The 25,681-nt window shown below is 38.7% G+C and overlaps 1 protein-coding gene across 2 annotated transcripts in view; it reads left to right on the top strand.

The window, feature by feature from the left end:
* Ralgapa2 (Ral GTPase activating protein catalytic subunit alpha 2) overlaps positions 1-25,681 on the top strand; it is a 307,510-nt gene that overhangs the window by 1,818 nt on the left and 280,011 nt on the right. The gene's annotated exons all lie outside the window — the stretch shown is intronic.

Here is a 25,681-nt window from a genome sequence, read left to right as displayed (position 1 = left end):
GGATTAAAAGTTGCTAATTATTAATAATTGTAATCTGTGAGCCACTCTTATTTAAGGGGGAAAAACACCAAACAAACCAAATTAAGGGAAAAAAAACAGGCAACATCAAACCAATCAACCAAAAAAAAAAATCTCCAAATCTAACACAAACAAACAAACAAAAAAACACTAAGAACACAGCACCCAAGTGAAATTACCCATCTCAGATTCCTGGAGATAAAACTTTCTTGTTCAGTTTGGAATGAAATGTAAATCAGTTACTGTTACAGGGATTAGTTTCAAGACTTTTGAAAACAAAATGTGGTGTTTGTGGTTGAGTTGAACTTTCCTCTTCCTGTAGTAAATAACACTTGCACACAGGTTGCTTTGTGACTGGGTTCTTGGTAGTGACTGATTAACACCTTCTGTAGGGACATTTTTGATAAAGGAAAGTTGAGCAGTATTTTTAAAACATTTGATACTTTGGGACTTTTTGTGCTAGAGAATTTAAACCTTTGTTCTGTCCAAGTCTACAAATATAAGTTGGCTACATTTTATAAAGACAGAATCAATTAAATCTAGATCAGACTGGTTTCATGGAGATACTCAGTCCATGGCTACCATTGTGAGAAAGTAGATAATTTTCAAGGTCATATAATTATAGTTCCTCTAAGGTGCATATATATAAAGCACACTTCTTATTTCATTGAGCATATTATGACCTCAGATTTGTAAGGTGAAGAAGTTGTTTGGATTTCCTTAGGTGTATTTTGTTGTTGTTGATGCAGTTGTAATGGCCAAGATTTCTTTGTTTACTTCTTTGATCTTTATCTGTAGGGACTAGACTTTTTGTACAATTTGTCTGAGGACTTTTATTCATAAAGTTTAATGTAAACTTTTGGGCACTGCCTATTTAAGAATAAAGTTTGCTGAGAAAACAAAGGGCTTTTGAAGTGAGACATAGGAATTAAACAAAATCAAGGAAACTGAGGGAAATTAGTAGTAATCACTATTGTATTTTAATGTATATATTTTATGTAACACTTGATTTTTACGTATTTTATCTTCAAGTGATAATAAAGAGGTTATTTTTTCCCACATGTAAGAGTATTACAACTTACCTGAGTTTGTAGCCTGTCTCTGCCATTTGCAGCTTTATGAACTTGGGCTAGTTACTTACTCTGCCTTGGAACCCCATTCCTTTACCCTCTTAATTGAATATGATATGGTATGGTATGGTATGGTATGGGTTGAGTATGATGTGTAAGTGACTTCAGCTCGGAGGAGTCATTTAACAGCTCCCTCTTGCATTGCCTTTCTTCCACCATTAATAGGATACAACAAGTATTTTCCCCACCTTTCCTATTTTTGATAATAGCAATGGATTTATTTTTTCTTTATTAAAAGTAGGTTGTATTCCATACAAATTTCTGAGAAACAGTTGTAGAGTGTGTGTAGAATAATGTCTTAGTATTATGATAATGGCTCCAGACATGCTTTGACCTGAATAAATATTGTAGATTGGCCTGTTTTCTTTCTTTCTTTCTTTCTTTTTGGTCAGTCACAAGGCTTGAACTCAGGGCCTGGGTGCTGTCCCTGAGGGTTTTTTCCCCCTCCTGTTCCAGGCTAGCCCTTTACCACATTGAGCTGCAGTGCCACTTCTGGTTTTCTGGTGGTTAATTGGTTACTCTTAAGCTTTCCTGCCTGGGCTGGCTTAGAAGCATGATCCTCAAACCTCAGCCTCCTGAGTAGCTAGGATTAGTGACACCAGTGCCCAGCTTGGCCTGATATTTTAAACTTTATTTTCAAGAAGAAAAAAGAGAAGCAATGCAAGCCTTACAAGGTATCAACTATGAACTAAATTTGATAATGTTTATTAACTGAATTAGAGGAAGAATGAAGAACTGAGTTTGGGGAAAGTAGATGAGTAAACAAAGCAAAATAAACAAAAAACATTTCTATGTATCATTATATTGCTCCATCCAAGATTCCATGTCCAATTGAAAGTTGGGTACCTAATATGAACCTCAAAATAATATTAATATGATAGAAAGGGTCAATGTAAAACAATAATAAGCATGATATTTAATATAAATGCACAGTTGATTATGTGTTAGATTTTGTAGGATTTCAGAAGACAAAAAAAAATGACATAGAAACAGCATCTTAAAGGTGCTTTAATTCATGCTAGGGCCTGAAGAATGTTTAGACTAGACTCCAGTAGAAATGTAATGTGAGCAGAGCATGATGGTGCATGCCTGTAAACCTAGCACTCAGGAGACTGAGACAGGAAGATGTAAATTTCCAGGGTGGTCTGGACTATATAGTGAACCCTTGTCTCAAAAAACCAAAATAAAAAGTAATGTGAGCCACATGTGTAATTTTTTTTTTAGGAACCACAATTAATAAAAAGAAACAGGTGGAATTTTAATATATTTTATTTAACCTTATGCATCAGGTATATATATTGTATTAATAGATAATATTCAATATTAATATTTTAAATTTCCATAATGTATCTGAAATCAGTGTATATATAGACTGTATATTTCTTTATATTACATGTATATTTATTTTTAATTTATTTTATTTTTGCCAGTCCTGGGGCTTGAACTGAGGGCCTGGGCACTGTCCCTGAGCTTTTGCTCTTTTGCTTAAGGTTAGCATTTTACCACTTGAGTCACAGCACCACTTCTGGCCTTTTCTGTTTATGTGGTATTGAGGAATCAAACCCAGGCCTTCAAGCGTGCTAGGCAAGCACTCTTACCACTAAGCCACATTCCCAGCCCTACAATGTGTATTTATATTCTCTATGCTTATAGTATATATATCCATACTTACTAGCCACATCTCAAGTATTCAGTAGCCAGATGTGGCTAGTGACCACACATTGGACAGAGTGGGATCAGTATTTGGGGAAATAGAAGGGGGCGTTCCAACCAATCCAAGGAAGATGGAAGAAGAGGTAGAAATATAGTGATGTGGGAGTAAGGACACCAGCATGATGCTCCCTTTTATTCTGTGTGGGAATGATGAGGGGGTAGCGTTGGCCACAGAGGAGCATTACTCCGAAGACATTAACAATGTTCAAAGGCTAGTGTCAAAAGTGTGCAAATGTTAGGGGTACAGGAGGTTGATGGGGAGGAGAAGGGGGTCCAGATTGTAAATAGGTTTGTTTGCCTCAGTTGGTAGTTTAGCATCTATCTTGAAGGTGTGGAACTTTTTAGTAGGCCGGTGGATAAGACCCAAGAATCATCTTTTCCAACAGGGCCAGGTTGGACAGTGTGGGAGGGGTAGAACTGAAGGCAGGGGGTTCATTGAGGGGATTATGGAAGTAATAGAACGTACAGATGATGGATTGCCTGAAATAAGATGCTGTCAGTGAATGAAGAGAAGGAGTGGGTTCTAGAGATCTGAGCAATAGATCTAGTGAGTCTCTGTAGGTGTGGTAATGAAAGCCAGGGCTGCAGAAATAGACCCAGGAATGGTAAGTGTGAAGAAGAGATTTGAGATTAGAGGCTGTGACAGTCTAGTCAAATAAAAGATTTAGACTTCAGATTTGGAACCAGAGAGAAAACAGTTTCTTACAAATGCTCTATTGACAGAGCAAAAATATAACATTTAAAGTTATTTCCTCTGGTGCTTCTATTGCTTTAAATAGTTCACTTATAATTTCAAGTAATGTTCTCCTTTAAACTTAGTTCATTAGTAGTATTTTTTTTACACTTTGCTCTCTCTTTCTCTTTTGGCATTACTAAGGTTAGAACTCAGTGCTTGCTAGACTGGTGCTTTGCCAAGTGAGCCTCTCCCCACCTCATCCTTTTTTGCTTTATTTTTCAGATAGGCTCTCACATTTTTGCCTGGTTTGGCACTGGCTTCCTGTGTAGTTGGGATGACAGGTGTGTGGCATCACCTCCAGTGTTTTTATTGGTTAGATGGGTTCTTGTGAACTTTTTGCTCAGGATGATTGAATTGAAATACTCCCAGTTGTTAATTCTGAAGCAGCTAGGAGGCTACAAGTGTGAGCTACCATATCTGACCTGTTCATCTTGCTTTTAACTACAAACATTTGCCAAAATAATTTGCCTTTTTGTTTTCTTCTCCTTTGTTTCCCTTTCTAATACAGTTTTGCTGTGTAGCATAGGCTGACCTTGAGCTTTTGATCCTCCCCTCTCCACCTTCTGAGCTTATCAGGAAGAATCACAGATGTGCCATAATGCCTCCCCTCTGCTTTCCTCCCATTCCCCCCTCTTTTATTTCCCCTTCCTTCTGTTTTTCTTTTTTCTTCCTCTGATATAAGTCATACCTCTATAATCGTCTTGGGAAACAGCCTTTTCTATATATTGTGTTTTTTCCTTGAAATAGGTGTGCCAGTTATATCGCTGGGCTTAAAGCATGTTTATGGTTTGATCCACATTGCTTTCGTCTGTTGCTCCATTGGCCCTGGCATCACCAAGGGTTGAGACTACCATTTTCACTGTACCTTGCCTAGCAAAAAAAAGACCTTTATATAATTGATATCTCGTGGCAGGTATTTTGGATAATGAGAGTTAATGAGAGTATATTAGAGCTAGAGAAATTGGGAAGGAATTATGGCTAGTGATTGGGGTGGTAAGTTTGGTGTTCTACATATTGAGAAGAGGTAAGATCCGAATACAGTGTCTGGGAAGAAGATCCTGTAATGAGAGGATAGAAGGCTATGATATGGTTGTTTATTACCATGATCTCATTTGACTCTTCTCATTACCCTGATGAAGGTAGTATTCCTGCTTTCAACCTATAGAGGAAACTGAGATGCAATAACTTTGTCTTCTAGCTCCTAGCCTGTAAGTGGCAGAGCTGGCATCCATGTGTTTATGAAGCCAGTGCTGTGCTTCTGTTAGTTATCTGATTCAAAGGAATATTTACTCAACAAAACATATATTTACCCATCAGAATGAGTGTTAACATATAAATAAAGACCATTGTTTTTACATGTCTCCCCAAAATGTTGCTGTGATGTTTGTAGCTTTTTTTCTGGTTTGTCTATTATCTTCCAAGGAAGACTACTTGGGAAGATGATATTTGATGTGAGCCTGTAAGGAGATAAAAAGACTGCTTTTGTGTTTTAGTATTCATTGACCTCTCTATGCCCATGGCAGGTCTAGCAGGTAGGTGGTAAGATATTTGCATAGGCATTAATGCCTCATAGGCATTTTACTTCCAAAACAAAGCTGGTAGATATTATTTCAGGTTCTTCATGCAGTCCTAGTATGATCACAGTTAATTGACACTGTTTGAACCGAAGAGATTTTGTTAAAATGCTCCCATTGTTAGATTTTTCACCAGTAACTGATAGTTTGTAAATTCCTAGATGTAAAATGAACTTCTGATACATGTCTCATACAAATACACAGTTCCTGCTTCTGGGGCTTACGTTTGTCTAGATGTGAAAAAGGTGAATCTATGATATATGCCTGAGCTCAGAAATTTTGTTTGCAATAACTGGAAAAAAACAACAACACGTTTTTACCTTTTGTTCTGAGAAGGAAGGTCCAGAATTAATAAGTCCAGAATGTTTAATTTTGTTTGTAAATACCTTATTTGTGGACAAGCATAAATACTGTTTGTGGTACTAATTGTTGGTCTCTAAACTGAGTATCAGACAAAACTATAGGAAAGTTGACATTTTTTTCTCTTTTTTTCTTTGTCAGTCATGGGGCTTGAACTCTGGGCCTGGGCGCTGTCCCTCAGGTCTGCAGCTCAAGGAGAGCCCTCTATCACTTGAGCCACAGTGCCACTTCCAGTTTTCTAGTGGTTTATTGGAGATAAGAGTCTCACTGCCAGGTGCTGGTGGCTCAAGTGGTAAAGGGCTGTAATCCTAGCTACTCAGGAGGCTGAGATCTGAGGATCTCGGGTTCAAAGCCAGCCCAAGCAGGAAAGTCCATGAAACCCTTATCTCAAACCTCTCAGAAGTGGTGCTGTGGCTCAAGTGGTAGAGCGATAGCCTTGAGCTGAAGAGCTGAAGGACAGTACTCAGGCCCAGAGTTCAGCCCCACGATGGACAAAAAGAAACAAAGAAAGAAAGAAAGAAAAGAGTCTCATGAACTTTCCTGCCTGGGCTGGCTTTGAATCGTGATCCTCAGATCTTAGTCTCCTGAGTAGCTAGGATTACAGGCATGAGCCACTGGCACCTGGCATAACAGAAGTTGACATTTTTTTAAGTTGACTTTAAAAGTAGCAACTGATTCCACTTAAACTTTGAAATTATTCTAAAAAGAATAATAGAATTGCTGTTCTGAAAATTAAGAATAATTAATATGGCTGGGTGCTAATGGTTTACACATACAACCAGGAAGATGAGATCTGAGAGTTGTGGTTCAAGGCCAGCCCAAGCAAACAAAGCACTTACATCTAATTAACCAGCAGAAAGCTGGAAGTAGAGCTGTGGCTCAAGTAGTAGAGTGTCAACCATGAGAAAAAGCTGAAGGGCAACTTCTAGGCTTTGAGTTCAAGTCCAAGTACACAAAGGATAATTATTATGAAAATGTAGTAACCAACTATTTTGTCCTTGGATTAAAAATAATTCAGTCACTATTTTTTTGTACATTGTGTGTAAGTGTGTGTGTGTGTGTGTGTGTATGTATTCAGATTAATAAAGCATAAGCCCAATATTTAGGACTTAGAAAGAGAAACAGGTATGTAAACAATGGGACTTGCCAGAGGGCTTAAGCTGCATGGTGGAATGGGTGTAACTAGAGGTGGTCATAGGTGCAAAGGAGGAGCAGTAGCCACCTCTCCAGAAGATTTCGGAAGGTCAGGTCTGAGGTTGGATTTGAACAATGGAAAAGGGACTTTGCCAAGTTGTCAAGTTGGGGATGAGAGTACATCAGGGAGAAGAGCTTGTGCCAAGGTAATTGTGTGAGGCACCCTGGATTTAAGTGTACAGTGGCTTTTACCCTGTGATACAAGTAGACAATGGAAATCTGGTGAAGAATTTTATGTAGAGAAAGAGTCAGAGCAGTTGCCTTCCTCTGGTGTAGGGTCTGGGAGTCCCAGTCTTAGAAGCTGGTAGAGAGGGAGTTTCCATCTTAGTGGATTGTAAGCTCTTGAAGATGTATGCTGGTGATTATTTGGAGATACCTACATCAAATTGAATCCCACAATCAAAGGATGCAGAAGAGAAATAGAGAGTAGAGAGATGGGACGTGAGGGAGAAGCACAGACCCTGAGTGAATGGAGGGGTTCAGCTCTCCCTGTGCCAGTTACTGGATGTTACAGGAACTGGTAACTTGCTTTTTCCTTAGCTAGATTAAGTCTTGCAACTGAGAGAGTATCAAATTAATGTGCTAGGAAAAGAGAGATTCTAGTTCGTGTGTATGTGTGTGTAGATAGAATTTTTATATTTTTAAGAACTAGAGATTTGAATTGTAAAATAGGAACAAATGAAAAAGAACAACATTGAAAACACATAATGGGGTGTAATAATGGAGGAAAGGTATGATCTGCAGTAGGTTTAAAGTGGAGGGCAGGGTGGTAAGCTTGATGAGAGGGACACCTCTTCCTCCGAATCACTTGAAGAAAGCAAGAATAGGGGTGATGGATGACAGACATGTGAAGAGAGCTCTCATGTCATGATTTTGTTCTCTTTGTGAAGGCGTAAAGGTAAGAGATGAACTCATGTATCGAGCCAGAATTTTCACTCGCATGGTGATAGGATCTTGGTATGTCTTGCTCTTTCTTTTGTGCCATATGTCCCCCTTAAGAAAGGAAATACTGTTATCTGTAAGGACTTTTTTCCCCTGTTCTTTTTGGGAGTGATTTCATAAATACATTTAGTTAGAGGGGGAGAATTCTTTATAGAATGAGGATAGTTTAAATACAGCAGATGTCACATCTCCTGCCCTACCACTCATTGTCCATGTCCCCCTTGGTGGGTATGAGGTGGGACTCCTTTATGCCCTCTGAGATATTCCTGCTTGCTGGCTGTGAATCTGGTGTTTAAGGGTCATTTTGATTTTCTGAACTTTGCCTTACATATGATTTAACTCCACCAAGACATAACTATAGTATTAATAGCTTATGTTCATGTGACACTATACTTGTGGGGTAAAATATCATATTCTCAAGTTAGTTAAAAGTGCTACCTTAAGAAATGAGTTCTTATTAATCTTAAAAGCATTTATTAAATATCTGTTTGTGAATGTATTTTAGGTGGTCTACAGTGCAAGTTCTAGCCTCCTTTTGTCAGTTTTGTCAGTTCAATTAGTTTTTTATTTTTTAGGCAAGAGGATGCAAATCTAACAGCAAAACCAAACAACTGAGAATTTGATGGAATTAAAAGAGGAACTTCAAGAAATTATATCTTTTAAAAAACTTATCTTAGATTCTTAGTAGAGCTTGTGTCTGAGATAATTTGGAATTCTCAGTTCAGAGTTTTAGCTTTGAGTTTTAGAAGAGATGTTTTATAGCACTTTTGTGTCTTTTATATTGTTTTAGAAGCTGGAACCAGATATGGGAGATATTGAACACTACCTTGAAAGTACTTGTAATCTCTAACAGTATATACATGCTTTCATTTCACTATTATAGTGGTTTAAATTTTTAAAAATCCCTTTTTGATGCAGTTTAGGATTCCATGGATACTGCCTTATGTTTGACTTTAAGTGCTAGCAGATAGTTGTTGGTTGTTAACCATGTTTTCAAGGCATTGCTTGTGTCGACTGTAGCTCTGAGAATGCACTGATCCCACTTATACTGTGTGCAGCGTGATTGACAGCCTGGCTGATGCATTCTGAATCCACCAGTTTTGAGCCAAAGTTGAGCTTCCCTTGGACTATTCCCAGCCTATTATTGAGCACAGTGGGAAAATTAATGCTGCATATTTCTGTGAAATCCAGATTCCTCTGATGGGCACCTGGGTTGAGGACTTCAGCGTTGCCAACATTATCTCAGAACTGTGGTGAAGTCTGAGACTCTTCCTACTCAACCTTTTTTTTTTTTTTTTTTTTCTTTCACAGAAGTCAGAGCTGTATTTGTAATCTGCAACCTCTTATTGCATTCTCCAGTTCATTTCCCCTTTAACTTTCTCAGATGTTTCTCCCTGGAAAATCTCTTATATGTTTAGTTCTCAGTATCTACTTCTCAGCCTAAACTTAAGACACCTTCTGTTTTCCTACAAGTATTATCTACCCAGCTCTGTAAAATTCTTCTAGGACATAGAACAGACATAGAACATAGACATCTTCTACATGCTCTTATCCTGAAGTCATCTTTCCTCAGACTTCCCATAGCATTTTGTAACTCTAATTTGAAGTTAGTGTCCTTGGGCTTTGTGTGTGTATGTGCCTGTGTATGCACACACATGTGCACTACTACTGAGGCTTGAACTTAGGATGTCGATTCTGTGCCTTAGCTTTTTTGCTCAAGGCTGGTGCTCTACCACTTGGATCACAGCTTCACTTCCAGTTTTTTGCTGGTTTATTGGAGAATCTCATGGACTTTTCTTTCTGCCTGGGTTAACTTTGAACTGTGATCCTCTTAGCCTCCTGAGTAGCTACTATTATAGGCATGAACCACCTGCACCTGACAAGACATGTCACTTTTAAATGAAATAGAAAGCAAATAATGAACTAGAAAATTCTTGAAACTTGTAAGAGGAGAAGTAGTTACATCCTCGGTACATTAAAAATAATCTTGCATATTAACAAGAAATATTATGTAATGTTCAAAATATATGTATATACAAAGCCATAAATGAAGAAATGGCAAGACTCATGTTTTAAATATTATTTTCACTAACAATTTAAGATATAGAAATTTAATATGTATAATATTTGTCCCATGATATTAGCAAAGCTGCTATTGCTTTTATTTCTTGCTTTTTTTTCTTTCTGTGTACTATAAAAGCTTTCTGATATACATTTGATAAGGACTGTAATTTGTTGTAATCTTTCTGGAAAATAATTTGTTGATATTTATCAGTGATCTTTAAGATGTATTTATCATTTCTTCCTCTTCTAGGAAATTTTTTTTTGTTTTTTTTTTTGGGTCCAGTTGTGGGGCCAGAACTCTGGGCCTGGGCGCTGTCCCTCAGCTCTTCAGCTCAAGGCTAGCGCTCTACCACTTGAGCCACAGTGCCACTTCCGGCTTTTTTCTTTTTGCTTATGTGGTGCTGAGGAATCGAACCCAGGGCCTCATGCATGCAAGGCAAGTGCTCTACCACTGAGCCACCTTCCCAGCCCATCTTCTAGGAAATTATAATTGATGAAATTCAAATATATTCTATTGAGAAATGCATTGAAATATTGTTTGGATTTTTATCAAAGCAAAATTCATATAACATAAAATTATAAAATGAACACTTATTACAAAGTGAACACTTCAGTAGGTCTTAGAGCACTGACTGCTTGCTGTAGGACTATACCACCTTTACCTCCAGAGCATTTTCATCACTCAACAGAAAATTCTAATAATTGAGTACTTACCTCATAACCAGACTGGGCTTTTTATTTTTATTATTTTTATTATAATAAATAAATACTATGTATAATATTTATAATAATATTTATATTAAATGAAATATACTACCAGTATATTTTGAGTATTTGTACAAGTCAGGACTCTATTTTGAGTATTTGTACAAGTCAGGACTCTTGGTTGCAAGTAACAAAAATCCAGTTTAAACTAAGCAAAAGAAGGGATTGAGTAACACAGCTAACTAAACAATTTCAGGGTACATTTGACATTAGCAATAGCCATCCACAGAATTATAAGCATTGTCTAAGGGAATTCAGTCACATTCATCTCCTGTTTTCTTACCTCTGTGCTTGGTAAAAAAAAATACTCCTTTCTACTTATGGGTTTTATGACTTCGTTTTATTCTTAGGCCAACTCACCCAAGTATAGACTTTGCCTGTCTGACACAACTCTGCAGTTAGTAAGTAATGGGAATATTATGGTCCCTCCCCTCAGGCCCAAGTCAGTCCTGAGAATCTCTCTGATTGGCTTTACCTGGATCATAGCCTCGTATGTGCTAACCAGGATCATAGCCTCGTATGTGCTAACCATGAGGTTGGAGAGATGGAGTCAGGTAAGGAGATGAGTTAGTTTGGATCACTTGTCTTGTTGGTAGAGATAATGTCTCACTTTGGTTCCTATGGTTCTGAGAAAGTAATTCTGGAAGGCAGTCTAGCTTATTCCTACATAATATAGCACTGGTTTTATTCTCTATGTGTCTGTTTATACCATAAAATGAAGTTCATTGACTTTGTGTGTGTGTGCTAATTATCCTAGATCATTAAGGAATCCATAAATGGCATTTCACTTAAGGCTGTGGATGATATTTAAGGATTATTTATTAATTTGAGGGAGATGAAGTATTGCCCTTTGAACAAATAGAATTGGCCACTTTTTAAGTTTACCTATGTTAGACTATCTTCATTTGTTAAAACTCATTCTACAATTCTACAAATAGTTATGAGCACCTGCTATTTGCAAATGAAGCTCCAGGTTAGTGGAACTCTCTTCTATTAAGGTAGATGGATGACAATAAAATAACAAATATTATTTCCATGTATTGAATGAAACTTGACAAGAGTATGTATATGCCTTTGTTAAGATGCTGGTATTAGGGGAGGCCTTTCTGAAGAAGAGGAGTTTAGACTAAAACCTAAGTTAAATGAGGGAGCAGCTTTGTGATTATTTTAGGAAATAGTATTCCAAGCAGAGGGAACAGTAAGTGCAAAGGCTTGTAGTTATTTAAATAAGCTCTGAATCTCACCAAAGCCCATAGAGTTAGAAAAGAGAGGGAGCAGGGAAAAGGAGCATGGTTTGGTAAATCTAGGTGGGGGGTACAGCTTACTCTAAGTAAGAAAAGATGGGGAGGGGCCTCAGAGAGTATGAAGAGCAGAAGGATCTGAACTGACCCTTAGATCTGTAAGAATCACTGTGGTTCCTGCATGAAGAATAGACTTGTTTGGTTAACTTACCAAAGACTGGTTTTTTATGATTATGAGCTTTCTTTACAAAGTATCTTTGGTTTTATTAAAATCCTTTGGCTCAACACGGAGCAATGACTTATGGCAGAAAAGAGGAAAGAGAAAGAACAATGATATTGGAAAAGTGAGTGGTCATTGAAACCATGGCATACACTGGCGTGAGGAAAGATGGGGCAACACAGCCGGTGTTCCTCCTTACTGGAGGAGCAGTGATGAGGGAGCAATGATGAGAAGACAGGGTAGGAACCCTAAGTGGCCAGCCAATAGGACAAGGAATTTAGAGTGCATATGCTGCCACCCACACAGTGGACAGAGTGTATAACAAACAAAACAGAGATGGGTTTGCTGTTATCCCAAACTGTAGTGACAGGCAAGGGCAGACACAATAAAAAGTACCTCAGATGTTGACAGGAAATTAGAGATCTGCCTGATGCTGAGTGAAAAAGAATGAACATAGGGAAATGTTGAGGGGACAGTACGTTAATAATTTACCTAGATAAACAATTACAAAAGGCAGTAAACATTGCAGATTAGCTCTATTCTAGATCTCCATTCAATTAGGACCCTGTTTTGCTGTGCTTTGTGTATTTCTTAGAAAGAGACCTTGAGGGAACCTAGATCTTTGTGTTGAAAATACATGATTTATGTTAACTATTGTTGGTATACAGGCCTTATTTGGATAGGTGGCTGTGATTGAGATAATTAGGAACTATCACAAGAGGACAGAGTACATTTCTGGGCCCTGAGTTTGTTCCATGTGAAAAATCACAATATATGTTTTCTTTCTTTCTACCCTCTTGGTGTTTCAGCTACATAGCAGCCCAAACACCTGAAGTCCTTTAGACTTAACAGAACTCTCCTTCTATTAAGGCAGATGGGCAACATGTAATAACAAATATTATTTCCAGGTATTGATAAAAGAAAAATGAAGCTTGAGAAGAGTATGTCTGTGTGCCTTTGTCTAGATGCTATGGTTAGGGAAAGCCTTTCTGAAGAAGAGATAGCGACTGTCCATTAGACCAACTCAGCACATCAATAAAACTTGCCTTTCCTTTTATTTGGAGAGAAGACTAGTCTCCTCTTTGGTCAATAGTGACTCCTTTCTGCTCAAGCCTTTCCTGTATTGCCATGTACTTGGTTTAGTCTCATTCCTGTCTCTGTACCAAAGATCCTGTCTTTGGTAATATGGTGATTCAAACTGGAGGTTAGACATAAGAGGAGGATCTTATGATAGTGCTCTAGAACTATCATTTCTGAGTATAGATCATATCTTTAGCATTATAGTGTGTTAATAAAAAGACTGTTCTGGTTGTTGACAATCAGAAGTTGACTCGTGGTCTAAGGCTAGGTCCTGCACGTGAATCTCCCTTTTGCCTTCAAAGATGGCATGCATTTGCTCATACCTTCAGTAGCTGGACAGAGGCAATTTCTTCTTGATCAATATTCTATTTTTTTATACTTTTCAGAAAATGTCTAGAGAAGCATAGCTTTTCCTAAAGACAAAAATATCTCAACATAATCTAAATAGCTCTCTACAGGCATTATTTACAATATCTGTGCTATTACAGAAATATAATTAAGATATTGAACAGGAAATCTATTTATTATTTTTAGAGCATTTTAGAATTGATAAAAATACTACTTTATTATTTGGGTTTTGACTTTTCTTCAGAGTTGAAAAGTATGACCTGGAGAAAAGTTGGGCCTGGTCTCATTAGTTGTTACTGCTGAGTTTTTTTTTTTCTTTTGTTGTGTATAGTCTGGCTTTGTAAAACATCTCTTTCCAAAACTCTCTAGAACAGTCCTCCTCAAGAAATATATTTTTAAATATGCTTTTTATTGTGAAACTAGTGTACAGAGGGGTTACAGTTACATGAGTAAGGTAGTAAGTACATTTCCTATCGAGCATTGCTAATTTTTTTCCTTGTTCTGATCATTATATATTTAATATGAAATTTTCAAATGCAAAAGCAAATACATTTTTTTCAAAAAGTTGGAAAACCTTCTTAAATTTGGCAATCCTCTAATAACTGTTAGTTTTTTTTTTAAATAAACCTGTGGTCTGTGTTTGCTGTGCTGTTTCTGTTCTCTATCATATGCACATACATACATACAAACATGCTCTCATACATATACATCCATGTACAGTTACACACTCATACAGACCTAACTACATTATACATGATCTGACACTATTATTTTTGACATAACATTTTTTGGATATTTTTGTTTATTGGTAAGAGAAGACTTACATAAATCCTTAAATTTGCTATTGTCATAATCCATTAGATTCATAATAAATTTTTTTTTTGGTCCGGCCGTGGGGCCTGAACTCTGGGCCTGGGCGCTGTCCTTCAGCTCTTCAGCTCAAGGCTAGCACTCTACCACTTGAGCCACAGCACCACTTCCAGCTTTTTTTTTTTCTGCTTATGTGGTGCTGGGGAATCGAACCCAGGGCCTCATGCATGCAAGGCAAGCACTCTACCACTGAGCCACCTTCCCAACCCCTCATAATAAATTCTTTACCACCATTCTTCAGATTGTGAGTTTCAGTCTCTTACATACTGTCAGTTTATTGTGTGCCTGGGAATTCCTCCTAGCAAACAGGGTAAAGATTGTCAGTTGTTTGTAGTAGAGTGACAGTGTCTGGGCTGCTGACTGGTAAGGGAAGAATGATTTTCTGGAAGCAAAAATTAGCTCCTCATGGAAGACCTCTGCACTGAGTCTTTGCTGAGGTAACTTCATAGGGAAGCCCTCTTTTTAATTTGCTCTAAAGAAAGGTCATTCTCTTGGAATCTGGCTTTAATGGCCTTTTAAAGTCAACCAACTTCTGGACCTTCTTTTAAGTTTAATAACTATTTAATTTTGTGACTTACACCATCTCCTACGTTCTTTCCTTGTTTTAAAACAAAACATATTTCCAGGTATGTTTCTCAATACCTTCTCTATCATCAGTTGAGCAATATGGGATCCTGACTGTGTGGGTACCAGACCTGCTGGTGAGCCGCCCTTTCTTTCTGACCATTCTTCCTACAGGCATTAAAAATCCTACCTGCTTCCTGTTGTTGCTGGAGGGTTAATTGAGTCACTATTGCAAAGCTACTTTGTAAGCTTTTATTATTATCATGAATAATAATTATTTGACACAGAACATTATTTGATGGCTCTCCCAGCTTCTCTACTCCTTTTTTTGTTTCCTTAGTGTTTCCTTAGATGTTAAGAATGGAAAAGAGCCAGGCACTAGTGTCTCATGCCTATAATCCTATCTGTTTAGGAGGCTAAGGTCAAAGGATCATGGTTCAAAGCCATTCCTGGCAGGAATGTCTGTGAGACTATCTCCAATTAACCATCAAAAACCAGAAGTGGAGGTGTGGCTCAAGTGGTAGAGTACCAGCTTTGAGCAAAAACAGCTAACATCACCTAGGCCCTGAGTTTAAGTGGTATTCTTTGACTTTTCCCTAGTGTGTAGTTCAGACTGTAGTATAGGCTAGCCCCAAGATCAAGAAAAGGCAAAGCAATAGTTCATTTGACTTTAAAAAGTCTGATATAACTTGATTTCTATGAAGTGAATATACTTAATATATATAAATATATAAATACATTTGATTTGAACTTGTTTCATTAGTGTATATGGTATGTATTGGTATATATAGTATATGATATGTATTGGTATTGATATCATATTGATACTTGATATCTATTGAACAAATTTGATATCTATTGAACTTTCCACTTAAGAATTTTTTGACATGAATATTTTAAATACAAATAGCCATACTTTTAATAGCTCTAGCTATATAATATATCTTAATACACAATTGTTTTTTACACACAGACTTCTGTTAGTCTTGGATAACAAAATATTAATATCTTATTTCTAACAATTTTGCTTTGACATCTGGTTTACTTTATAAGTTTAAAGAAATGAAAATTGTTTACCTTAGGAAATAAAGTGGAATGAATATAATTTTTACAACCATTTCAGTTGACACACACTTTAAATTTGACAGCCTTTAAATTTGACAGCACACTATTGCTGCTTTCAAATATATGTCAGCTATCTATAAGACTCTTTTTGGTTGCAAGTAACAGAAAACGAAAATATAAACAAACAGTAAGGATTTTTTTCTCCTATAAAAGAGGTCCCAGGCCAATTCTAGTACTCAGCAGGAGAATGTTGAATTGGAGGCAAGGCCATCTTGAGCTATATAGTAAGACCATCTCAAAACAAAGGCAAAAAAACTTCTTGGAATAAAAAACAAAATCAAGCCAGGCACCAGTGGCTCACGCCTGTAATCCTAGCTACTCAGGAGGCTGAGATCTGAGGATCAGGGTTCAAAGCCAGCCTGGGCAGGAACGTCCATGAGACTCTTATCTTCAGCAAACCACTAGAAAACTGGAAGTGGTTCTGTGGCTCAAGTGGTAGAGCGCTCGCCTTGAGCTGAAGAGCTGAGGGATAGTGCCTAAGCTCAGAGTTTGAGCCCCACGACCAACACAACACAAAACAAAACATCAAAATCAAACCCCCCAAACCAAGGTCTAAAACCAAGACAACTCTTGGATTAATTTAGCAACTCAGTGATATTGACAGTGCAGGCTCTTTCTGCCTCTGCTTTTACATTGTTAGTGTTGCAGGATTATCTTTAATGTGACGAAATGCCCAGAGCCACTCAGATAGAATAATATTCACAGGCATATCTTCTTAAGTCCCTTTAAGGACCATGAATCATTTCACAGATACCTCCATCAGACTTCCTCCTATTTGGACTCTCCAGCATTGAGCCCTTATAAGTTACTGGCAAGATGTATGCTGCCACCATAATTGACTCAGCTGCATCAGGTCTCACCCCTAGTATTCAGAACTGGCTAGGAACCCCCCCCCCCCCCCTCCAGGGGCATCACTCTGTGGAGGAAAGTCCCTGAACAAACAAGGCTCTGTTAGGAAGAGTAATGGTCTATTTGTAGGGGGTGGTGAGCTGGAGTGGATCCAACAGTGTCTGCTCTAGGCTGTTCTCACTTTTTTGCAATGCTATGTAGAATTTCTAAGGAAATGAACTCAATAATAAAGTTTTGAATGTATATTTTATGGGTTTTTAAAGCTTATATTATGGGATGATTTTATTGTTTGATCTCCACACATTTATGCTGTATTCCATCAACTTCACCCCCTCTAACACACTCCCTGTCCTCCCTCCAAAAAAGAATTCCCAGCAGGTTTCCTTGTTCTATTTTTCATAGTTGCAAATAATCTCTTTGGACAGTATTCAACTTCCTTTATCTTCCTCACCAGCTCAATCCCCTCCCACAAGAACCTACCTACTGTTAGTCTATTTCTCCCCACCCCATTGCAATGCATCACAAAGTATCCATCCTCTTTCTTTTTCCTTTATAGATAAATCTTTTCCAAATTTTAACAGTATAACTAGTATGTACTGCATTGTTATAATGTACTTAAGAAACAAGTCTATCAATGAAGGTAAAAAGACAAGTTTATATACAGCAGATAAGAATATGTAATTTACGCTCTAATATGCCTCCAAAGTATAATGCCAGGCTTCTAGCCTCCAGTCTTTCTTGTGGGTCAGGCTAGTGGAGTTTAGGCACAGGGCACATGTATATCAGCTCTTGGCACTAGGAGGGCTGAATATTGGCCATTGGATTGAGAGTATGCACCTCTTCAGGGCAGGAGCAACCAAAGCTGGATATCCCTGGATACCTTCATTGGGTGGGCGAGTTTAAAGTGTCTATTATTATATGACATAAGTGGAAAAATCATTTGTATTTCACACAGGCCAATGTGCTAGGCTCCCCCAAAATAATTTCACTTGAATCAAGGTTGAAACTAAGACTAAAATTATTAATTTTTTTTTTTGCCAATCCTAGGGCTTGAACTGGCCTGAACTTTTTTGCTCAAGGCTAGTGTTCTGCCACTTGAGTCACAACTCCACTTCTGGCTTTTTGGTGGTTAATTAGAGATAAGAGTCTCATGGTCTTTCCTGCCCCAGCTGGCTTCAAATTGTATTACTCAGTTCTGCCTATCTAGGATTATAGGCATAAGCCTCCAGCTCTTGGCAAGACTAGGATTTTATTGAGTAAATATGTTGAACAGGAAAAGGAACAGGAAGGTTGAGGGGCAATGAAAGGGATAATTGAACAGAGATCAGAGGAAACCAAGTCAGAAAGAAAGACAGGACATTAGGGACCTTATATACAGCGGTAAGGTGGTTGGGTGTTTAGAGTCAAGAAGCCAGTAGGGTTTAACTGTTGTTAGGATTTGGGTATAAACAGCTTATGAGCAGGAGAAAGAAGAAATGGCAAGTAACAGGAGAACGAATTGTTTGAAATTGAGACTTTGGAGGTGAGAAGTAATGACTAGGTCTTATACCTTGCTGTGGGTGTGGATGTTGGAAGTAGGGTGCCAGACAGCCTCATTAGAGATGAGGAAGTTAGGCATCATCCTGGTAAATGTTGAAATCATCAAGAATGAAGGCAGAACTGGTTAGTAGAGAATCTGGAATCTTTGGAAAACGCCTGGGGTGTGTGAAGGTCACACTATACCACTCTAGTTGATGGAGGTTGTTGGTGTATAGACAGATACTATGAGGAACAAAGAGAACTTTTTATGTGTGAGATAGTAAGGACCAGAATGGTCTGGAAATTGTAGTGGGAGCAGGGAGGCCACATATATCATCTAGGTCAAGTGATATGTAGAGAGAAGACAAAAGCCTTCTCTGATAACTGTAAGGGAAACTGTTCTCAAGGAACTGCTGGTTTTTAGGAGGAGCCCAGGAGAAGGGGGAGATGGTTAGGGATATAGTAGGGAAGAGGAGATTTCATGAGCTTTCTTGGATGAAGTAAGTGGGAGGATTGAATTAGGGATGCCCAGAGTTATGTGTGGATGATAGTAAGAGGTGAGGATCTTGGGAAACAAGGGATTTATCATCATAGAAACCTGCATATAAGCCTGATGCAATGTTTCCTGATGTGGCCTGAGATTCCTTCTAATATAGTTCTGTTATTGAGTCTGTTTTTTTAGGAAGCTTATGGTAGCCAAGTGAAGAAGAGAGGATAGGACTTTTTCTTTTCCTTTTTTTTTTTTTTTTACAAGGAACAAAGAAGGACCTCTGTTACTCTGACAGTATGGAGTGGACTCAGGAAGGGGCCAGAATTGCCTTGATTACATTATTAGTTAGCTTCTGAATGATTTCAGAAGTAGTTCTTTATTAAATATGTATAATGCCTAAAAGTAAATGAAGATCAAAAGTATGGTACTTCTTTAGAATTTTTTTTTTTTTTTTTTGGGTCCGGTTGTGGGGCTTGAACTCTAGGCCTGGGCGCTGTCCCTCAGCTCTTCAGCTCAAGGCTAGAACTCTACCATTTGAGCCACAGCACCACTTCCAGCTTTTTTCTTTTTGCTTATGTGGTGCTGAGGAATCGAATCCAGGGCCTCAGGCATACAAGGCAAGCACTGTACCACTGAGCCACCTTCCCAGCCCTAGAAATATTTTTGACATTTAAAGTATGTAAAAAGTATACTTGTTAAATGGATTTTGATCTTTTAGTTCTTTTTTTTTTTTTTTTGTCAGTTGTAGGGCTTGAACTCAGGTACTGGGAGCTTTTACCACTTTGAGCCATAGCTCCACTTTTAATTTTCTGGTGGTTAATTGGAAGAGAGTCTCATGGACTTTCCTGCCAGGTTTGGCTTTGAACGGTGATCCTCAGATCTCAGCCTCCTGAGTAGGTAGGATTATAGGCGGGAGCTACCAGCGCTTGGCTGACTTTTTGATTTGTAAAGCTTTGCAGAAGTTTCATAAATAATCTTAGACTGGAAAAGATATATAAGAGATGAGAAGGTTAGGGAACACTGAGGATGTGGGGGAACTATGGGGCTAGGGATAGAGTTTCTTTTCTGATCTGACTTTGAAGTAGGACACTGGAAGAAATTTACTGTTGGTATTTGGATTTGGGGACAGAGCTTGGACTAGAAGCCAGAGATGAGGATCAAATTTTGAGGAATCTGTCTGATGAATCTGCAGGAGGAGTGGCCTCCCCAACACAGGAGTGATTTATATTGGATTTCTTTTTGGAATTCTTTGTAATACTTGTCTGCAGTCAGAGTTTCTGATCCCTACCAATTTTTAATTGAGTCAGAGGGAATTGTGGAGAAGAGGACATATTTTAATTTTTTTGTGTGTGTATGCTAGTCCTGGGGTTTGAACTCAGTGCTTGGGTACTGCTCCTGAGCTGCTTTTGCTCAAGGCTAGTATTTTGCCACTTGAGCCACAGCTTCACTTCTGGCTTTTTTGGTAATTTATTGGAGATAAGAGTCTTATGGACTTCCATACCCTGGCTGCCTTTGAACCGGAATATTTGGCTAGGGTACATGCATGAATCGCCGGTGCCCAGCCAGTTGTTGTTGGTGATGGTGGTATGAACATGTGGCTTGAACTCGGGGCCTGGGCCTGGGTCCTGTCCCTGAGCTCTTTTTCTCAAGGCTAGTGCTCTACCACTTTGAGTCACAGCTCTACTTCTGGTTTTTCTGATGATTAATTGGAGATAAGAGTCTCAAGGACTTTCCTACCTGGGCTGGCGTTGTACACTGATCCTCAGATCTCAGGCTCTTGAGTATATAGGATTATAGGCCTGAGTCACCATCACCCAACCCAGTCATATTTTAATTTTTAAACAGAGAAGTTTTAATATTTACTTCTATAATAGTTATGTATCAATTTTTAGCATGCATAAAATACATATGTGTGTGATAAATATGATGATGATAATTGCAATAACTTTTTAAGGGTCATAGATATAGCTTAGTTGTTGAGTGCTTGCCTAGCACTGATTTTGATCGCTTGTTAAATTAATATAAGTTCATTTTCAAAGTAATAATGGCATGTTTAAAAGTTTTGCTGTTGAGTGGGATGCTTCTGTTTTTTTCTAACATAGCATGGAGACATAGATGGTGCATAAATATTAGATAAGTAAGTAACATGAATTTTGTCAGCTATTTAGGGGGTCAGCATACATTTTTTGCTATCATTATCTTGAAAATATATTAGGAATATAGTTGCAGAGTGGCTCTTCATTGTTTGCTATTCTGTCATATTAATCTTGTATCTATCTATCTATCTATCTATCTATCTATCTATCTATCTATCTATCTATCTATCTATCTACTTGTATCTAGGGTAGAAGCCTTGAGCACTTTTTCTAGTCTGAAGAAATCTCTGTCCATTTTTTTTTTTTTTTTTTGGGTCCGGTCGTGGGGCCTGTACTCTGGGCCTGGATGCTGTCCTTCAGCTCTTCAGCTCAAGGCTAGCGCTCTACCACTTGAGCCACAGCGCCACTTCCGGCTTTTCTTTTTGCTTATGTGGTGCTGAGGAATCGAACCCAGGGCCTCAGGCATGCAAGGCAAGCGCTCTACCACTGAGCCACCTTCCCAGCCCCATTTTTTTTTTTTTTGGCCTGTTATGGGGCCTGAACTCTGGGCCTGGGCGTTGTCCCTTAGCTCTTCAGCTCAAGGCTAGCGCTCTACCACTTGAGCCACAGCGCCACTTCTGACTTTTTTCTTTTTTCTTATGTGGTGCTGAGGAATCGAACCCAGGGCCTCATGCATGCAAGGCAATCGCTCTACCACTGAGCGACCTTCCCAGCCCCTCTTTGTCCATTTTTATAAGGGTTTTGCCATGATTTAAAAAATCATTTTCTTATTTGCTATGATCTTCAGGAATGACTTTTTCTTGTTTGTAGGAAGGGATTAATCAAGCCTATTGACATATCTAAATCCTACTGACTGTTAAATTCTTTCAATGTTGTTTCCTTGGGTGTGTGGAGATCTGACACTGTTTATTGGATGGTGGGAGAGACTGAGGCACACAAGTATGAGGCTCTGCTGAGACCAGTAAACTCGCTGACTAGTGAGAGGGGGAGTTGAACATGTCTTAGGTAAGGGGATTGAAGGGACTCTATGCTTCCTTCTTTGTCCTTCTCGTTCTATCCCATTCTTTTTTTGTTGTTGTTGTTGGTCGTGGGGCTTGAACTCTGGACTTGGGTGCTGTTTCTGTGCTCTTTAGTTCAAGGCGAGCACTCTACTGCTTGAGCCACAGGACTACTTCTGGTTTCCTAGTGGTTTATTGGAGATAAGAGTCTCACGGAGTTTCCTGCCTGGGCTGGCTTTGAACAGTGATCCTCAGACCTCAGCCTCCTGAGTAGCTAGGAATACAGGTGTGAGCCACTGGTGCCTGGCTTATCCTATTCTTGATCACATCTCAGTTTCAGATTCTGATCACTGGAGGGCTGAAGACTTGTCTGATAAGCTTTCTGGTATGTAAACTAGTATTTCCATTGCTTCTGTATTTGCATTTAATCAGCATAGCAGACATTTTAAAAGTCTTTATAAAAAGGCCCTTTTAAGATATGAATTTCCCTTTAATAGTAATGATGATGTTAAAAGTATTGCTGGACCACTGAAGCATAGATTCCTTGGACATTTCCTGTGTAAATTTTGTCTTTTTTCCTAGATGAGGCCACCTAGATAAGGTATTTACCTATGGTTAGCAATTTATAGCACTTCACTGCGTGTACAGGAAGTTCTCAGGTACATTGGCTGTTGTCAGAAGGAAGAGGCCTTCCAGACAGTCTAGTCAGCATAGGTCATTGTTGACACAAGGTTTGTAGCAGCAGACAAACTGTTACTTGCATTACTTCCCCCCCCCCCCCCCACTTCTCCTTCTTTAAGGGAGGGGGCAGTGCTGCATTTGGGGTACTCTCATAGACTTACTGGCTCTCATGGCACTGAAGCTGTTTTGTGCTAAGTTTCTTCTTCTGCATTGGCATTTCCACAGTAGTGTTTCATAACAAATCATCCTGTGCCTTTGCTGCTTGCATGAGCCTAACAGCAACAAGCATCCCTTTTCCTCCCTTACTCTGGGTCTGTGCTGACTGGGGTGGTTTCTACTAATGATTGCAGGTTACATGGGGTTGGTACTCTGCTGTTGGGTTGGGTTCAGTTGTGTTCCATGATTTTTTTCGTGGAAACCCAACAGCTACCTCAGACTCTCCTAGGCCATCTCTAAGCACCTTTTTGACAAAGTAGGTCAGGAGATAATCCCTGAATAAGTGTGGGTGGGCACCATCCAGAGGTGTGGTTGGAGGGAAGGAGTAATGAATTGCCTTTTTACAAACCTTGGCAAGAGAGGAAAGAACACTAAGCCAGGCAGTTGTTTGAATGGGAAGTCAGAATCATATTAGCTTGAAAGTAATGGTGCATCATTAGTGACAAGCATTCTTGACAACATTTCTGTCTGGCCATCTGTTTATTGTACTTCATTATTTTTCTTATTGAGTGTAAGTGACTTTTATTAAGTTGCCAAGTTTACCTATAATTCTTCATTTATCTCTTTATTACTACTTATGATTTTGAATATCAGGTCTTCAGTGCCATTATCCAGGGCATTTGAGTGGAAGGATAGGATGGTGAGTGGTCATTCCCGACCAGAGAGAAGCTGAGCATGAGCTTTTTGACAGGTTCCCACTGGAGATTCTGGATGGGATAAATACTTCCCCTCTTCATTTGGTGCTTTCTAGCAGTCTGCTAAGGCAGGTTTCCATGAGATTATTTTATGGCCCTTGTAGCTAAAAAGCTGTAGAATTGCCATTGAGAAGGATTATATGTGAAAGGAGATAAAGGGATAATCCCACTAGTTTCATGAGTGTGTTTGTTGGCAGTGTTTCCTGTTGTATTGAGATTAAGGGATATTTAATATGGGATGGTCTGATTAAGTATATGAATTTCTGAGTCATTGAAATGGCCGCTCATCATAGTTAGGTGAGTCTGTTGAGATGGCCTTTGCCAGAAGCTAGGTATAAAAAATAAAACACCCTAACATTTATTTAATGCTGACTTATAGACACTCTTACAAGTATTTGACACATGTTCATTTTATCTTCACAGTTGTCCTGAAACATAAGAACCATCTCTAGCCCCATTTTTCAGAAGGGATTGAGGAATAGAATGTTTAAGTTGTCTATGATTCTGTAGCTTCTGTGGATTGACCTGCCCCAGGGCTTTGTTCTCAGCTTTAATGTTGCCTTTTAGCTAGGTATGGAGGAATTGATAACAGGAAGTTGAGCTGGACAAATGTGTAGGAGAGGATGATCTTTGGCATGGCATTTGGAATTTGGCAAATTCTGCAAGGTAGTTTGCTACTTGTTTCCCTGTGGTTAATTTGGGTGTATTTCTCTGAGTTTTGTGATAGTAAGTTAATATGCTAGCATCCTCCCTGTCAGACACTGAGGATCAAAGGCTGTTTCTAATCTGGTTCTGCTGCCTATCTCCTGTCTCTCCCCCTCCCCCTCCCTCACTGTTTTGTTAGGCTGTGGGGAGGTGCTTAAGTTGCTACTTTTGTGTACTCCCTCTCTCTAGTTTCTTATTTCTTACCTTGGACTTTTCCTTCTGCTCCTTTTTGTATAGCTTTCTGCTCATTCTTAAGGGAATCATTTACGTCTTCTATATTCCTGACCTGACTCTCATTTATCTTGGAGGGCTTTGTGTAGCCATGGCTTGGAGTCAGAAGCCCCCAGCAGAAATTCTCCCTACATCCTGACTGTGTTACCTTGGGCAGCTCATAGGAGATTCTGATTCTGAGGTTTCTTTAGACCACCGGGTTGTGGTGAGGTTGGAATAGCATACATTCATGAAAATGTCTTTAAAGCATAAAGCAAACCTCCTGTTATTTGGTTTTGGGTTGTTATTTATTCCCTTATGTGTACCAGTTTGGCTTATGACTGGTTTGTTCACCTAAGCCTCTGGTCTTACTCTCTTTCCTAGCCCAGGGCACATTTAGTTGGCATGGGAAGGGGCTTAATAAGTGAATGAGTGGATCAAGAAAGTCTATCTGAAGAAAGTTTGTAGTTACATTTCCCCTCCTCCCCCCATTGAGTAAAGCCTTTCTTTGTCATGTTTTAGAATAGGGGAAGAACAGGGTAGAGCTCACACAGTGAAAGTACAGACCTAGTCTTGAGTGTGGGGTAGGGTTGTATTAACTGACCATGAAGGGTAAATGGGAGCTGGCTAGGGTTAGTGTGCTTCCGACAGAGGGCAGTTAGTAGTGGATGGGCTTGTAGTTTACACTGGAATGAATATGTGCAAAATCCTTCCTTGGAACTGGCAGATTCTGCTTAAGGCCCTCAAGGATTCTTTGGTAAGCTTGTGTAGTTCATGAGAATGATATTATCCATATGGATTGATGACGCTAATTTTATTACTATTAATTTTCATGCTGGTAAATTCATTAGTTACTAGGAATTTCTGCAGCTCTGTGCTCAGGTCTATTTTGGTAAAGTGAATATATGAAATTGGCAGTTCATATGCCTTTACAAACACCTTATGAGCATTATTTCACACAATCAGGGAAGAGTTTTACAAGGACTAGCCTTATATATGTTAACCAAAGGAACATAATTCTGAAGATACATCTGTACTATTATTATCTATTATTTTTATCTTTATAGAATTTGAAGATAGCAGTGGATATGGTTATGTACATTTACAATGTTTAGACTGAAAAAGCAGTGACACCGTTCTGTTACAGATTGAATGACAACACTTTTTTAAAAAATAAATTTTGAGTAATCCTTAAAGAATTTTAAGAAAACTATTCTAATTTCCCTCTAGTTAGCAAGTTTGTTATTCTAAAGCATTAATTCCTTGATTAGGACCCTGT

Source organism: Dipodomys spectabilis, unplaced genomic scaffold (assembly GCF_019054845.1).
Source record: "Dipodomys spectabilis isolate Male_0828 unplaced genomic scaffold, ASM1905484v1 ptg000365l, whole genome shotgun sequence".
Taxonomy (NCBI): domain Eukaryota; kingdom Metazoa; phylum Chordata; class Mammalia; order Rodentia; family Heteromyidae; genus Dipodomys; species Dipodomys spectabilis.
This window is presented reverse-complemented; position numbering and strand designations above follow the sequence as displayed.